The following is a 17,522-nucleotide window of genomic DNA, read 5'->3' as shown; positions in this document are numbered from 1 at the left end:
TAGCTCCTTTCATATTTGCTACTTCTATAAAAGTTGTCCTCCATCTTTGCACCTTTTCCAGGTCATTCTCATATTTACTACTATGGTCAGCAAACGCAGCACCATAACTATTTGTTTGGTGTCGGACATCCGATGGATACACCTTGTAGAAAATTGGCCTTGTCATTTGTCCTTTGACTTTCTACATTCAAGGATATGTACGAGCTCGTCCAAGCACCATTTTGAAGATGCGTAGTTTTCAGAAAATACGATGACAGAAATTCTCGACTTTTCAATTGCTTCGAGAAGAGTCGGTGATATTTTTTCTCCTGTTGGAAGTTCAAGATAATCAATGAAGGTGTTGATTCCGTGACGGACCAAGGCATGGTATAGATGATCTGTAAAATTGATGCGTGTATCCTTTCCTCTAAAGCTCAAAAAGACATCATATGTCCATGAAGGAGTACCGCTGAAGGAAGAAGAAGGGACAAGTTGATTGGCCATAGGAGAATTAAAGCCAAACCATAAATTAAAAAAGAAAAGGAGCCTCTCAAAGAATTGGAATATGCAGTATGATTTGGTGTATGGACAATGGACTCTCTCTTGTTATATATGTACAAGTCCTCAAGCTTTCCTCCCTACCTACGTGGCAGCTTCCTACTTACCACCTTTCAATGTGAATGTGATGAAGCGGAAGGATTAAAGTTGACGGTTGACACAAAAAATTTTCACTCTTTCGGTGTAACTCCATTTCGAAATAATTTGTTTTTTTTTTTTGTTACTGATGCATTATTTTTCTGTATGCCAAATATATACATCAATACTGTTATTAGTTAGGAACAGCTCATCTACAAATATTCATCTTTTTTTTTCCAGGTTACATGATAAAATGATTCTCTTGGACAAATCACTTTTCCTTTCTCTTTTTCTTTTTATGTGAGAAAAATAAAGACAAGTACATCATGCAAAGCGTAATGATGAAATGCAATTTCTTTTATATAAAAACTTATTAATTAGCTACCACAAATCTACAGGAAATCAAATTAACCACTGGCATGCCATCAAATGTACATGTTTGGATTTTTATTTTTATACAACAATATATTTACATTATAAATGGACAAAAAAAAAATACCCATACAACACCGTAAAAGAATATGAAGCACATAAAAAAATGCATGGAAAAGAAATGCTGTTCTCCCTACCTACGGAGCAGTTTCCTAGATACTGGTGACCTTTCAATGTGAATGTGGTCAAGTTGAAAGATAGGGACCTTCTTGGAAATTTCATTTCAAAAATGGGTATTAATTTAAAGGTAAGGTTAAGAAAGCTAAATTTATAAAGTAAATTACATGAAAGTTAACGATTGTGTTATTACTTAGATATTGATTAACATGCTTATTTTTTTATTGATGACACATTAATTACTTTATAAATTTAATCTACAAATTCAGTCTCTTCACGTTATTTTTAAATTAAAGGAGATGAAGTTTCGTTCCAAGCTACTACTTACTACTTTCGATGTAATAATCACAGACGACATTTGGTACGCGATCTTTAATTTGACGAAGAATTTGTCTTATTCATTTGTTTTGTTTTACTTTTTGAAACTTTTTGCTTCTCTGACGAGTGACCGACTCACTATGGTTTGTCTGTATTCTATTATTCATTGATATTTGTCATCACCTGTGGTGTGACATCCCACATCGTCTAGGAGAGTGGTCCTTTGAGAGCTCACTAGCTTTGGGTTTCATCGAAACTCCGAAGTTAAGCGAGTAGCGCGCGAAAGCACTCCCAAGATGAGTGACCCATCAGGAAGTTCTCGTGTGAGTTCCCAGAAACAAAACCATGAGGACATGATCAGGATCTAAAGTGGATAATATCGTATTACGATGGTGGAGCGGGCTCGGGAAGTGATCTGCCCCGGACCGGAATGTGACATGTGGCCTTTCTTCACCAATGAATTTATAATTCCGAACCATTTCCCTATTTTCAAAGCCCACATCTTTGCTTTTTATTCGCTGGAATTAATTAATAGCTAGGTTGAATAATGAGCCACACATGATTTACCTCTATTTTAATGTGACGAGAATGAGCATGAAAGACCGCATTCGAACTGTTTGAATGTGTCTTGCACATGGGTTAGCTTGTATCTAAAGTTCACTGAAAGTAATAATTAATATATATTTTCTGTAAAAATTGTTAAAAAGATTCTCTCAAAATTAGATTTTTTATGAATTCTCTGTCATTGTCATGGCCTAATTTGAAATCGGTGAAGGAATTGACCCCACACCCAATGCGCGAGTAAAAATAAAATAAATAAAAAGAAACTAAAACGAATTTTGAAAAATAGTTCATTTAAAAACGATGAAGCATAAGTAGACTAGTAGGTCGGAATGAATTGAAATTGATTTATTAATTTACGAGTCAAATACACAATAAAACAAAGTTTACCACAATACAATAATCACCATTAAACTTCACATACATCTCTTGAATCCCTTAATTCTCTAAATTGATCTGAAGCCTTAGATGCTTGGATTTGACTCCTTGATCACTGAGATGAAAACTGTATTGTCATCTGACTTAACTCAAGTTATGAAAATATAGTGAAGTTGGAAGGCTACATAGTTCCTTGACTCAGAAAACAAAGGGTGTTCTCCTCTTCATTCTTTTCTTTTTCATTGTGGCCCAATCAAAATTCTCTATGTGCTACCACATGTCAGCAAACAAGATCAACGTCCTTAGTTGGCTAGCTATCTATTTGCCACGTGGCCAGGTCAACCATTTATAGCTGCCACATGCCACCCATTATTTGTCCTCTAAACTCTTAAAAATATTTCGAAAGCCAACAAGATCCTCTTCGTATTCTTTTGGTGAGAATCTTAAATGTTCATGTCTATTTATAGTATATTGTGCGGTCAGTTTTTGTCAAGTACTGTTTGTGTTTAATTTTAAATAAAAATATTGAAAATAATTTATAATCACACGATGTACAATGAACAGACATAATTTATAGATAAAAATATTTTAAATAAAAATATTTAAAATAATTTATGATCACACATAATTCACGATGTACAAGCTCAAGCAGCAGGGAGATATTTGTCAGGTTATATTTCGCTTCCCCAAATCTGCAAACATTAAAAGCTGCGGGGTGCACCTCTTATTGCGCAACCAAAACAAACGGCTTCCCTTGACTTTGGGACCTACGAGTAGTCTTGGGAAGAGGTGGCTTTCCTTATCTTTGGAGCCAGCGGATGATCATCGGAAATGCAGGCAGATAATGCGCGGTAATGAGATTTTGAAATTTTAACAAACACCACCTCAATTCCTATTTAGTTACCATTATGCAGCTGATGGCAAACAATCATATTGTTTGAATCAATTCCTAATTGGCATTAAGAGCAAGTAAATACTTCTGTGACTTGTTCTTGGATAATTCATAATAGTAAATTCTTTAAATAATGGATTTCCGATTCAATATTTTTACTTTTTTTTTTTTTTCGTATCATCATTCAACGATGTTTGTGCAATGTGAAAGATTAAAAAGCACATTAATATAAATTAAATTAATATAATACAAACTAATTACACATCCAAAAAACAAATATTTGAGAAAATAAACCCACTTACGGAGGTTCTCGAACTGAACCCTCAGGCTTTTGGCGGCTGCTCTGCAAAAAAAGTAGGAAAATATATAATTTCCGATTGAATTCACAAATTAAAAAAAAATGCAGAGAGAGTGAAAATTGAAATCACTCCTAAGTAAAGGTCGAAGAGATTGAAAACTGCCACACGTGCGGGGTGGAACTGGTACGAAGACTCAAAAAGCCTCACCGGAAAAGCCGTACAGCAACTTACCTACGATTCACCTCAAACGTAGCGAATCGAGACATGAAATGGGTGGTTTTAGTTCCTGAGATAATGGGGAAAAGCTTGGTGGTAACAGCAAGGTCCGGTTAACCGGCGTTCGGCCGGGAAAAGCTCGCCGGACTTTGGCACCGAAAGCCGCACAGAGAAGAGCGAGAGGAAGAGAGGGAAGGAAGAAAAAACACGGAATAGAAATTAAACGAGGGCAAAATAGGAAATACACTGTGTTTATGAAAGTGTTTTAGAGTAGAATCAGCTTAAGTTTGTGACTTGGGTCTTGTTTGATAGCTCGTATAAGGGACCGAATAATGCAAATAATACGAACCCAGCGTTTGGTGCATAATGTGTAAAATAGCTACTGGACAAAACAATCCGGTCTCACAATTTAATACAGCCTACACCAGCTTGGTTATCCTTTCTTATACGCCGGTATAATTTAGTCGGGCGTTCGCTTCTCTCTAACCCTCTCTACTCCTACGCATCGCGACCAAGGTGTTCCTGCTCTTTCTCCCTCCCTCTATCCTAACTGCCAGTAGAGGCTTCGGTGACGGAGGAGCCCAAGAAGGAAGGACAGCCAGCTAGGCAAACGAAACTCAAAACTCCATAAGAGAGGAACCCCGTACAGCCAAAACCCAATACTATAACCGTCACTCATCCTCCATACTTTCAGTTACTTTAATTCGTAATTTCAGATCCCGGTTTCTTCACTTTTTTTGCTTCTGGGTTTTCTACTTTCAGGCACTTTAATTCGCGATTTCATATCGATTTCTTCATTTTCTCCATTCTTTTACTTCTGGGTTTTCAATTAAGGTGCTCGAATCGAGATTTCTGATTCAATTTTTGCATCTGGAGGAAGACTCCAGTGCTGCAGTGGAAGAACGCGGCAACGAGAGGGAAGCTGATCAAGATCAGGGCTTCGTACAAGCTATTCAAGGCAAGCAAGATGGAGAAATGTGCACAAACAAAGATCAAAACGAACTCATTTGTGGATTATTCTATCAATTTCTTTTCCCTTTTATTCAATTTATTAACAATTTTTTTCTTAAAACTAATATGGAAATTGTATTTTCATAAAATAAAAAAAAAATGTGAATTGTTATTAGCACTTCTAAAATCTTATTTGGTACTCCAAATTTTATATAATTAGAAAAAAAAATACACTTGTAAGGAGTGTAGAATGAGATTTTTGGAGTGATAATAACAGTTCCCAAAAAAATAATAACAATACGATTTATATGGTACGGTACCAAACACAGTATTAAATAGTTGATCTTTAGTCCGATATTGCACCAAACGTATGACTAATTTAGTCAATCCAATTCGATGACTATTTATCTTATCTGACTAAAATAATTAGTACAGTTTGAGTTACCAAACGAGGTCTTACAAATTAACTCAATCGCAATATCAAAACTAATAAATCGTAGCCTAAAATGTTCAAAATCCCTGTCTCAAACCTTCGAAATCGAAGCTCCAATATTCGTAATCGCAACCTCAAATCTCTGAAATCGCAGAAGTCCAAATTATACATTAAAAATCAGTCCAATCAGTTATTCCAAAACAAAATAAAAAACAAACTCAGAAAAATGAAAAAAAAAAAAAAAAAAAAGGCAAATTGAAACAATTCAATCCAATCGCAGCAAACGATTCAGCGCTCAAGAATACTAAATTACTTCGGATCTCAATAGATCAAAATCCTAACGGAATCGTTTGCAGCTTGAATTTGGACCATACAAGTGCGAAACGAGTCGAAATCGTATTGAAAGAAGAATATCTATGAAATCGTAGCTTCTAAATCTAAATTGTATTGATTATGAGTTCCATACCAATATGTTTTGGTTGGACCGTCATTATTATGTTACTTAGTCTAAACCTTTCACCTCACATAGTGTAAATGTATTGTTGTATAAAAATAATAATCCAAACATGCACAATTGATGGCATGCCAATGGTTAATTTGATTTCCTGCAGATTTGTGGTGCTAGTTAATTTTTTTTTTTTTTTTTATGTAAAAGGAATCGCATTTCATCAGTACGCTTTGCATGATATTCTTGTCTTTATTCTTCTCACATAAACAGAAAAAGAGAAAGAAAGATGATTTGTTCAAGAGAATCATTTTATCATGTAACTGAAAGAAAAAGGTGAATAATTGTAGCTGAGCTGTTCCCAACTAATAAAAGTGTGAAGGGACGAGGAATACACCCAGATAAAGACTAAGGTGGGCGGGTCAAAAAGAAAAAGTATCTATGTTGGGCATGGAATCATGGTAATATTGTAATTCAATCACTCAATTTCGATCATTTTAACTTTCTCGCATGTCAGGTTATGTTTGCTGTTATAATAGCAGGAGAAAAGCTCTATAATATGAAATACTTTTGTTGCATTATGATTGGTTTGACATACGATCATTTTAGAATTTTGTTGCATCGTGTTAGTGTTGTCAGATGAAAAAAAGTGCGCGTCAATAACGGAAAAAAAAAAAAAAAAAGAAACAGGTTTGATGAATTGAAATTGCAACGAAAGATATGAAATTTCGTGTGAACTCCAATTCTTCTACTTTATCACATTCACATTGAAAGGTAGTAGGTAAGAAATTGCTTCGTTGGTAGGGAGAAAGGCATGAGAATTGATATATATAACAAGAGAGTCCATTGTCCAAAGATAGTACGTAGGAAATTGCTTCGTTGGTAGGGAGAAGGGCATGAGGATTGATACATATAACAAGAGAGTCCATTGTCCATACCATACCGCATATTCCAATTCTTTGAGAGGCTCTTTTCTTTAGTTCATCTGGCTTTAACTCTCCTATGGCCAATCAACTCGTCTCTTCTTCTTCCTTGAGCAGTACTCCTTCATGGAGATACGATGTGTTTTTGAGTTTTAAAGGTGAGGATACACGCACCAATTTACAGATCATTTATATCATGCCTTGGTCCCTCACTGAATCAACACCTTCATTGATCATCATGAACTTCCAACAAGAAAAGAAATATCACCGACTCTTCTCAAAGCAATTGAAAAGTCAAGAATTTCTATCATCATATTCTCTGAAAACTATGCATGTCCAAGATGGTGCTTGGACGAGCTCGTACATATCCTTAAATGTAGAAAGTCAAAGGGAACCGAACCAAACAAAACCATAATCAACAATTTGGTTAGGTTTGATTTGAGCGGTTTTAGGCCTAAATTTTTCTTTTTTCTTTTGCAATTTTTTTTTTTTTACTTTATTAGCACTTAGCGTAGCCCAACAACAACAAAAAATTCCAAAATCTGCAACATATTAAACATTTTTTAGTACATCAAACAATGCATCCTAAAATTCATCATGTCATCAAACTTTAATATAACTCTACGATATCAATATCCTTATATTCAACATCCTTATCTAGTTATTAGCCAATAAGAGCACTAAATGGGTGAAATGAAATTAATATAAGAACAAATATGTGAGTAGTCGGTTTGATTTGGTTTAGAACGGTTTACAAAAACTTGATGCGTGGCTTGACTTACTAAATATGCCTGAAATGTGAGTGATGGATCTTGATTATAGATAACAAGTATATTAGATTACCTCAATGATTAAAAATGGGGTTAAGTAACAACTTATTATGTGTACATTATTTCATCTACATATATATAAAGGGAGATGCCAAAGATGATGAAACTTTCATAATACCCAAATCACCCTTCTCCCAATAAGATTTCAAAAAATAAAAAAGAAATTCACATAGTAGGATTGTGGGTAGTTTCGTTTATTATTTGAATGGAACTTGGTTGCTGAAAAATCAGCAGCAGCTTATGCTGCTCACCAATCACAGATGGACACGTGTCTAAGTGATTGATTTTTTAATCACAGATTGGACACGTGTCCATCTGTGATTGGTGAGCAGCAGGAGCTGCAGCTGATTTTTTCAACAGCAAAGTTCTTTCTTATTATTTTTAATATAACATATATTATTTGTTCAATAAAATATATTTTAATAAAATAATAATAATAATATTTAAAATAAGTAAAATTAAAAAAAATAAAAAAATAAAAAAGAGCCAATTGCCAACTTGTAGCAAGACGCTAGTGATTGATATGCATTTTGAGGGCTGAAAATTTTGGACAAGAACCTCTCCGGATTCTCTTTGTAGGGATATGGGGATCAATCAATCGTGTCCATTTATCGTATATTGTGGGACTAATTTTTGTTAGGTATTATTTGTATTCAATTTTAAATATGGAAATTGTAAGATGTACGATCAACGAACACAATTGATGTATGATTTCTAACCGCACGATGTACGATGAACAAACACGATTGATTGATCATCCGGATCCCCACAAAGAGGATCCGGAGAAGATTCTATTCTGAAAATTTTGGGTTACAATATAAGAATTAAAAAAAAGTAATAATAATTAGTTTTCGGCCAAAAAAAGTCATCAATGGATTAGACCATAAAAAAAAGGGTTAAATTTAATGAAATAGGCCACGACATTGGCTGTGTCATTAGAGTACCATGCAAACAAAATTAAATGTGTCATTAATTTTTTTTTGGTAGGTATGAAACTACATTTATTAGCGGCATCGTTGAGGAGATTTCAACCCAAGTATTAAATCGCACATATTTGCATGTGGCCAAACACCTAGTTGGAATAGAGTCCTGTGTAGAAAAGGTGGAAGAGCTTTTAGGTGTCGTGGAAATGATCGTTGTGTGGTTGGGATTTGGGGGACATCGGGAATAGGCAAGATCACAATTGCAAAAGCTGTTCATAATGCAATTGTTCATAAGTTTGGAGGTAGTTGTTTTCTTAATTCTTGAAGGAATTAGTCTTATTAAGAATCAGTTGAGTCAAAAGAAGATTCTCTTAATTCTTGATGATGTGGATCAATTGAAGCAGTTAAACAACTTGGGTCAAGAGATCAGTTGGTTCGGTGAGAGTAGCAGAGTAATCATTACCACAAAAGATAGAGGATTGTTGGACTCTTATGGAGTCAAGTTGGTATACGAGGTCCAAACGTTAGAAGAAGGCAAAGCTCTTGAGCTTTTAAGTTTGTTGATGCATAAAATCGGCGAAGACTTTGGTACAACGGAAAGTGTCAAGTTTGTAACCTTCGCTAGGTTGCTCTGGTCATTAGTGTGGATAAGTATGTAAATGAATAGAGACAGGGAAGCAAATAACACAAGATGTACGTGGTTCACCCAGATTGGCTACGTCGACAGAGTAGATGAGTTCTCATTAGTTGTGAAGGGTTTACATAAATACATAGGTTCAAGCTCTCTTTTTGTGAGTTCTAGTGAATAGTTTAGTACAAATGATATTAGGGTATTGTGGGAGAATGATCTCCTTTTATAGAAGAGAGTTTCTAGTTTTGTTGTGACATTGACACGTGTCGTGTTGTGATTGGCCTCTGATATCGACACGTGTTGCGCTGTGATTGGCCTCTGATACCGACATGTGTCATGTTGTGATTGGCCTCCTGGTTGGAGGAAAAGTCTTGTGAGTCCTTGACGGTATGCTGTTGATCGGTGTTTAGTAGTTTCGGGATTGGTCAATTATGGTACAAACAAAGTTTGAATGCCTTTGGAAGTAATGAACCTCCGAAGGATGACTTGAGACTGCAAGACGTGCAATAGCCTATGCTCAAGGCCTTCCGTTGGCTCTTAATATTATAGGTTCTCATATGTATAATAAACGTATAGATCGTTGTCAAACTATATTGGATGGTTACAATTCTTACGATGAAGAACCTTATACAAATATTCAAATAATACTTCGAAAAACTTATGATGCTTGAGATTATGGCTTGCAACAAGTTTTCCTAGACATTGCATGTTTCTTTAAGAGTGGAAAGACGAAGTGTTACAAATATTAAGAAGTTCAAAGCTCGGTGTACGTCAAGATTGTATTGAAGAACTCGTTGAGAAAACCATTATAACTATTGAAGAGAATACAATTTTGATGCATGATTTGCTAGAACAAATGGGTAAGCATATAGTTTGGGTAGAATCGCTCTATGAACTAGGCGAGTGGAGTAGGTTGTGATTTTATGAAGATGAGTACAATGTTCTAACTGAAACCAGGTAAGTAGAATATATGTTCATACATTTGATTGGCATGATCTAGAAAAGAAAAAATAAAAATTTAAAACAGGGATTGTCTTTTGTTTGTTAATTAAACGACATGGTTTGTTAACAATATTTCATTTTTTTTTCCTTCTTAGGGAACAAAGAAAATTAGAAGCATTGTGGTAGAGCTGCTTGAATTAGATGTGATGATACCCTTGAATCCAGAAAGCTTCTTGAGGATGGTAAATCTTGAAATTTTTATAAACCGTAATGCACACTTTTCTTTAGGCATTGATTATTTGCCCAACAGTTTAAGGTGGATTGACTTGGGTGGACGATCCATTATTGATGTTAAGCATGCGGTTGTGCTCAATTTGCCGTCCAATTTTCATCCAAGAGGTCTCGTTAAGTTTGATGTGTCATACAGTTACATAAGACAATTGAAAGAATTTAAGGTACATACTTTAAATTATTTTGAACCAATATTTATTAAAACATATATTTTATTTCCCAAAAAAAAAAAAAACTCAAGTGTGTTATTATATTCTTTTTAAGGCATGCAAACTTTTATTCTGTTTTTTATTTTGGTTTTATAGAAATTGGATAAGCTTAAATGAATGAATTTAAGTAGTTGCAAATTCTTGGAAAAAATCTCTGACTTATTCGGAAGCCCAAACATAAAGTCCTTAAATTTAGGTAATTGTAAAAGTTTGGTTGAGGTTGATGATTCTATTGGATTCCTTGATAAACTTGAAGTATTGGTTATTAGTGGGTGCTCTAAGCTTAGGAGATTTGCAACAAGACTTGGTTTGAGATCCCTTTAAAAGCTTGATCTCAAAGGTTGCACAAGTCTCGAGAGGTTCCCAGAAAGAGAGGAGGACGAGATGAAATCCCTGTGGTATTTGGGTATGGAAAAAAGTGGCATAAGATAATTGCCTTCATCAATTGCATACCTTACTGATCTTGAAAGGATGAAAGCAAAAGGTTGTGCGAACCTTACAAATATATGTATCTTCGGATATCCAAAACTGATCACAACTGATTTGGATATTTCAGATGACAAGTGTATCACACACCTTCCCAACTTATACGATCTTGATCTTAAAGGATGTAATTTATCAGAAAGTGATTTCCTTGGCAAATTTGTCAACTTGGAGGAACTTAGATTGAGCGGTTCGAAGAGGCTTCGGGAAATTCAAGTCCTTAACTAGATTTCTTATATCTGGTTGGTTGCACATCATTGGATAAAATTCCAAAACTACCCCCGACGCTTGGTATTCTGGACTTGACTAATTGCTTTAGGGGGTGTATTCAATTGAGATTTTGAGGGATTTTTAATTCTTTTAATGAATTTAGGAGTATTTCATCAAGATTTTAAGTGATTATCTGAAATTTAAGGTGTATTCAATTAGAATTTTAAGATAGTTTATTAAAATCCTTAGAAATCTGGGTGTATTCAATTAAGATTTTAAAGAAGTTTATAACATTCCATGTGTATTCAATTAGAAATTGATTTTAAAGAATTTGAGAGAGTTGAGGAATTAGAGGGAATTTGAGAGATTTCATAATGTATTTTAAGCATCCACAAATCTTACATCTTTCCTTGAGATTTCAAGAGAATTGAATCAAAATTTTATATGAAATCTCTACAAATCAATTAAACTCTATAAAAATCAATGAATTTATAAATCCATTAAAGTATCTCAAATTATCAATTGAATACAAGGTGGCAAAGTTGGAAAACAATTTGTTGAATGAGGTTCGTCTATCTTCTTCTTAATTTATGTTGAAATGAAAATTAATTTTGTTGATATATACTCGAGAGAGAGACTAGATCACAAATATATATCTCTACTATTGCAAGAATCTCTTCAGTGCTATCACTTTGAAGTTGTTCTTTCAGGGAATAAAGTTCCAAAGTGGTTCAACTACACCTCTAACCATCCCACAATCATTTAGAAGAATTTGTTGGATGCAGTGAATTTTGTTTTGAAATTCCTCTAAATTTGCAAGGTGAGGAGATGTTAACAGGATTGGTTCATCTTTGTTTTTGAACCACCGACTTATCATTGTCGTTCTACGTATATTTTCATCGACGGAATACGAAAGTATGTCCCTTATTTGGGGAATAGCGAGGGCATGAAGGCAACTCATGTGTGGCTTGCAACATGGGATTTAGTAAACGACCTCGAGATGGAGCCAGATATTCGTCAGGTTACAATTGCTTCCCATTTATAGGCATTAAAAGCTGCGGCGTGCACCTCCTATTGCGCAACCGGCCACTCCTAAGGTGCGGACCAATTTTAAGCTGTTAGATTTTAATTGAACGGCTCACAATAAAAGAGCCCAACCGAGCTCAGGATGGAACCGGGTCCTCTTTCGACTCCCTCTTCATCCGCCTACGTCGTTTAAGGTAGATTACAATCGTATTTCTTGTACCCAATTTCAAATTCCATTTTTATTGTGGGTTGTTGTAAATTTGTGATTTGTCTTATGCAACTATAGATCGGTGTAATATCTGCAGTCAATGATCTTGTTTAGTTGTTACAAATACAAATCTTCAATTTCCACAGTTCTTGTTATCCAAAGTTTTATTCTTTTCCTCCCTCACCTCTTTCGTTACAAACAATGGTATTTCATTGCATATCTGTTTTTAATTAATTCCCGGTCGAATGAAGTGAGGCCAAATTCCTTTTTGGTGAAATGGCAAGAAGTGAGGTCAAATAACATTTCTTAATTTTGAGTACATGTGATTGAAAAAGATAGCATCTCTTTTTACTATCAATTGGCAAATTGTATGTTCATGTGGGTTTGCAGTGAATTGGATATGATATTTGTGTGGATGCAAATTTCCGCCTTCTTCTTCTAGGCAAAATTGCACCTACAAAATAATTAACACCTTAGGTCAAGGCCAAGAGCCTCACGCGCCCAAGACGAATGGGGGGGAGGGGCTTTGGCCGAAGAACCTCCGATACTAAAGTTTGAATTTAGAGAGAGAAGTGTTTGAGAGTTTTGGAGAATTTGAACAAGAGTGAAGAACTAGCTTTTTAGAGAAAATAGGATCATATATATAGGGAATGGAGGTGGCTGGCCCTTAGAGTTTTTTGTGTGAAAATGGGTGATTTAATTGGTGATTAATGGATTAATTAGGAATTAATTCATTAATTAGCCAATTAATCTCCATTTATATGGAATAATTTGTAGGTTATGAAGTAATTACCTAAGATGAGGATGGATGAGATAATTTGGAATTTGTTACCTATTTTGGACACTCTTACTGATTGTCCACTGCTCGCGCGTAAGACAACCGGTGTGTCTTAAGGGTGATTTTGTCATTTTTACCAAAAATCCACGTGTCGCCTTGTGATTATTTTGGCTCCACAAATACCCCCACACCTGCTGGGTTGCTCGTAGGAAAGGGCAGCAGGTGTAGAGATCTTCTTGCTCTAGGAAACTTAAGATTGCTTCCTGTTTTGATGTAGATTCCCTCTTTAATATGAAATTAGATCATTCTAGGAAAAGGAAATAAATTTCTCTCAAAGCCTATTTAAGTCCACCTTAAGTGGGTTATTAAATCAACTTTGGAGATCAATTTATTCTACCCTGCAAGAGAGAGAGAGCTAGAGGATATTTGTTCCCCTCCCTTAGCAATCTTCTACACTTGCCCGTGCAAATGACTGTCTTTCGCTGCTTTCTTCATCTTCTCCACGCCGCACCAAGGTAAGAAAAATTTAATTTTTCTTGTCTTCTTCTTGGATAATGCTGTCGTGGGGCAGCCATCAAGGTGGTGCGGCACATCTGCTAGCAGAGGCCAGGAGTAGGCTCGGCGTAGGGCGAGGAGCTGTTATGGTAAGGACCACTGCTTGGGCTACTTGGCTTAGCTAGAGCCAAGGGCATCTTGTGCAACTGGTGCCACGGATTGAGGCGCTAGGGCGCAATGCTAGGCGAGTCACATGGCTCATGTCTTATAGCTTTTTGGACTTGATGGGGACCAGGCCGGCGATTGAGAGAAATAAGGAGGTCGAGGGCCTCATAGGCTGTTGGAATGCTGGGCATGCAGGCTTCTTGCCTGCTTGGTCTGAGAGAAAAAATGAGGAAAAAGCTAGTATGGGTTGAGTTCCCTTGCTGAGTATCGTGAATAGTGTTGGCTACTTAGTTCTCTTCACCGGGAGAAATGTGGGTTGCTCTCGAGAGAAAAGGTAAAGAAGATCAAGGTGGATACTTTGGCTCGTCTGATCACTATCGTGGAGCCTACTGTGAATGAAGGTAGAAAGAAGAGATCTTCCCAGTTTGCTCAAGAGATGCTGGTTAAGAAAAAACTGAAGACTTCCTCCGCTGCTCGTGATGGTCTACCTGCTGTCGAAAGGCCTGTGATTGACATGACTTCTTCCAATGGGAAGAAAAATGAGGCTACTAGATCTGAGCCTGTGGCGCCTGCTATGTCGAGAATGGCTAATTTGATTGTTGATAGTATTGCTTAGTGTAGAGGTCTTATCATGCCCCCAATGCCGAAATCTGTGCCAAGACGTCCGTTGGGAGCTAAGTGTGGTTCTCATTCGGAAAGGTTTGCTATTATGAAAAGCGATAAGGTGGACTCTGCTGCTAAAGTGGCGCTAAGGCCCACTCCCTCTGCTGCTGAGACTGATTCGCCTGCTGGGAAGGAGGAGACTGCTCGCGTGGGCATCTGTGAGAAAGGCATGAGGTGTACCTTTTCAGTTAAATCCAGGCCTTTTTCAGATACGTGAATGAAAGAAGTAATATGAAATTCAACATTAATTACCTAAAAACTTGGTTTTATTCAGATATATAAACCTACAAGGAGAAATGAGATTATAAGTACAAATTTCTACAAGGTGATCAAAGAACTACATCATTTGGATGAACATGTAAAGCAACTACTCCTCCTCTGTTCCTGTCTTTATTAATCAAGTATCCACACAGAGACGGTAGACTTGTAGGACTACTGTTTAATCATGAGTCGGGGTTCACAATGATCTAAAGTGAGAAAACTCCATCACATATGCATTTAAATCCTTTCTTTAGGGGAGATATTTTGTTAACATGTAATTAGATAAGATTATATATTTTTGAGAGAGACTAAGTTTTTTATTTATTTGTGAGAGAGATTAAACTTATTCACGTCACATGCAATATCATGATTATTTTTTAATTATTTTTCCGTTTACAATTTTACTCTAAGTCTCTATATTCTTATCCATACGTTTTATAGTTTCATGTCCTTTTTTTTTTTTTCTTCCTGCTCCATTTTTATCTCTCTTCCTTCTCCTTTCTACCCATGTCTCTCTTTCTCTCTCTCCACCTTCTTCTTTGTATTTTTCTTATAGATAGTGTCACTTTAAAGTTTAGGCCTAGTTTGTCACTTTATAGTTTTGGCCTGGTTAACTAACAAGTCTATTGAGGCCATGGCTGAAATTTTAAAATTTTGGTTTGCTTGTTTTTGGGCTAGGTTTGTTGAGGTTTGGGCTTTTGTCTCTCCTTGAAATGATTCAAAACTAGTGAAGTTATATGAAATATATTTTGTGTTGTTTTAGTGTTCAGAGATTTGCTGACCATTGTGTGTATTGTAAATTTTAAAGTGTGGGGCTAATGCTGGAGCTCGATCATGTTTATATGTTTATGAACTTAGCAGGATGGTGAATTTGTTGTTTATCTTTCTCCAGGGGTTAGAGAAGGCCTCATTCCAGCGATCAACATGGGTTATCAAAATCTTATTCAGGAGAGTGATTCTCTCCACATTGTCTTAGCCTTGTAAGGCCAATCCCTCAACCTCTCGCCAGTTGGCCCTATTGTTGAGGATGCAAGGGCATGCTAGACCAGATCACTAGAGCTGTCATCACCCATATATGCCATAAAGCGAATGAAGCAGTGCACCGTCTAGCCCGCTCGACACTTCTTTGTAATGGTTTTTGTTCTTGGTCTGAAGATCCTCATGATCTCTCTTTTGTGTATATCTCTTTGACCATTTGGTCTTTCGACGACATGGGACCTCGAGATAGAGCCAGATATTCGTCAAGTTACATTTGCTTCCCGCAAAGGTGTAGGCATTAAAAGCTGCGAGGCGCACCTCTAATTGCGCAACCACCATTCCTAAGGTGCGGACCAATTGTGCAGACGAATTTTAAGTTGTTAGATTTTAACCGAACGGCTCACAATAAAAGAACCCAACCGACCTCAGGATGAAACCGGGTCCTCTTTCGACTCCCTCTTCATCTGCCTTCGTCGTTTAAGGTAGATTGCAATCGTATTTTCTGTACCCAATTTCAAATTCCAATTTTATTGTGGGGGGTTGTAAATTTGTGATTTGTCTTGTGCAACTATAGATCGGTGTAACATCTGCAGTCAATGATCTTGTTTAATTGTTACAAATACAAATCTTCAATTTCCGCAGTTCTTGTTATCCAAAGTTATCTTCTTTTCCTCCCTCATTTCTTTCGTTACCAACAATGGTATTTCATTGCTCACAATGGTAAATTTTGATAGCTCACAAAACATGTCTTAATTTTGACTACATGTGATTGAAAAAGATAGAATCTTTTTTCACTATCAACTGGCAAATTGTATGATCATGTGGGTTTGCAGTGAATTGGATATGATATTTGCATGCTAATTTGTAGTGAATTGATTTTGAGGTTTGAATTAAACACACATTTTACATGCTAATTTGCAATGAACTTAAATTAACACATTACCTTCGCATATTCCAATTGAGTGCTTCAAATGTTCGCCATTCTCCACAATTTCTTCGTGTGACTTGTCGATTATGGTACCTTTCTCCATTTGAAAAGGGCAATGAAATATTAGCATGACAAGGAATCCATTTGATCTCGATCATGAAAGTTTCTTGTAAATATCTGAGAGTCATACAAAACCCGAAGTGAGCTAGATTTACGTTTCAGAAGATCAACAATAGCTTTTCATTGTACATCTCCAGAGCAGAAAGTTTCAAAACAAAATCCCTTTCTGGCGTCTACGAGAACAAAAAGAAAGCAAGAAAGGCATAAATACAAAATGGCTATAGCAATACAAAGAGGATTCCAAAGGCAATATAAAAGGTCATCGTATGAACTATGACTTGCATACTTGATGTGTTCCAAGATGTCCCTCACTGCATTTTCGGTGATTCCTCTCATGGTAAATGTTACCAATGGTAAACGGGGTGATAAATATCAAGACGTGGAGCTCGAAAATACCGGCAGAGCTCGGATATTAGAAATCGGGCCGAACCTAACAACAAAGCCCAAAATTAAAAATAGGCCCAAAAATTAAAGAAGAGTCAGAAGCCTTTCCGTTTAGATGTGCTTTTAAAAGGTTTGAGAGTACAAACACCTCTTTGTATAAAGAGGTAGAGACTAGAGAGAACAATGTGTGTGGTGTGTAGCGTCCATACGACAGAGTAAGAACATAAGTCTCCTCCCATGTGGTGTGACAAAGGTGTAACACCAAACAAATCACAAAATTGAAAGAAACAAGTATGAGCTCTATCCGAGCCAACCTTTGAGTAAAAATAAAAAGGGAGTCTCAAGCTAACAATGCTTTTCGCTTTGCGAGGGTAGAGGGAGGAATGTCTATTGTACGCAACCTTACTCTTACTTTGC

The 17,522-nt window shown here is 36.2% G+C and overlaps 1 long non-coding RNA gene across 1 annotated transcript; it reads right to left on the bottom strand.

The window, feature by feature from the left end:
• Positions 1 to 3,522: 3,522 nt before the first annotated feature.
• Positions 3,523 to 4,158, bottom strand: LOC125473501. The gene is made up of 2 exons (XR_007255370.1): positions 3,844 to 4,158; positions 3,523 to 3,656 (listed from the first exon to the last, which is right to left on the bottom strand). It is a non-coding gene; the product is annotated as an uncharacterized LOC125473501 (long non-coding RNA).
• Between the last annotated feature and the right edge of the window lie 13,364 nt (positions 4,159 to 17,522).

This window comes from the organism of the source record quoted next, unplaced genomic scaffold (assembly GCF_019419815.1).
Source record: "Pyrus x bretschneideri cultivar Hongxiangsu unplaced genomic scaffold, Pyrus_bretschneideri_v1 Contig9, whole genome shotgun sequence".
NCBI classification, from domain to species: domain Eukaryota; kingdom Viridiplantae; phylum Streptophyta; class Magnoliopsida; order Rosales; family Rosaceae; genus Pyrus; species Pyrus x bretschneideri.
This window is presented reverse-complemented; position numbering and strand designations above follow the sequence as displayed.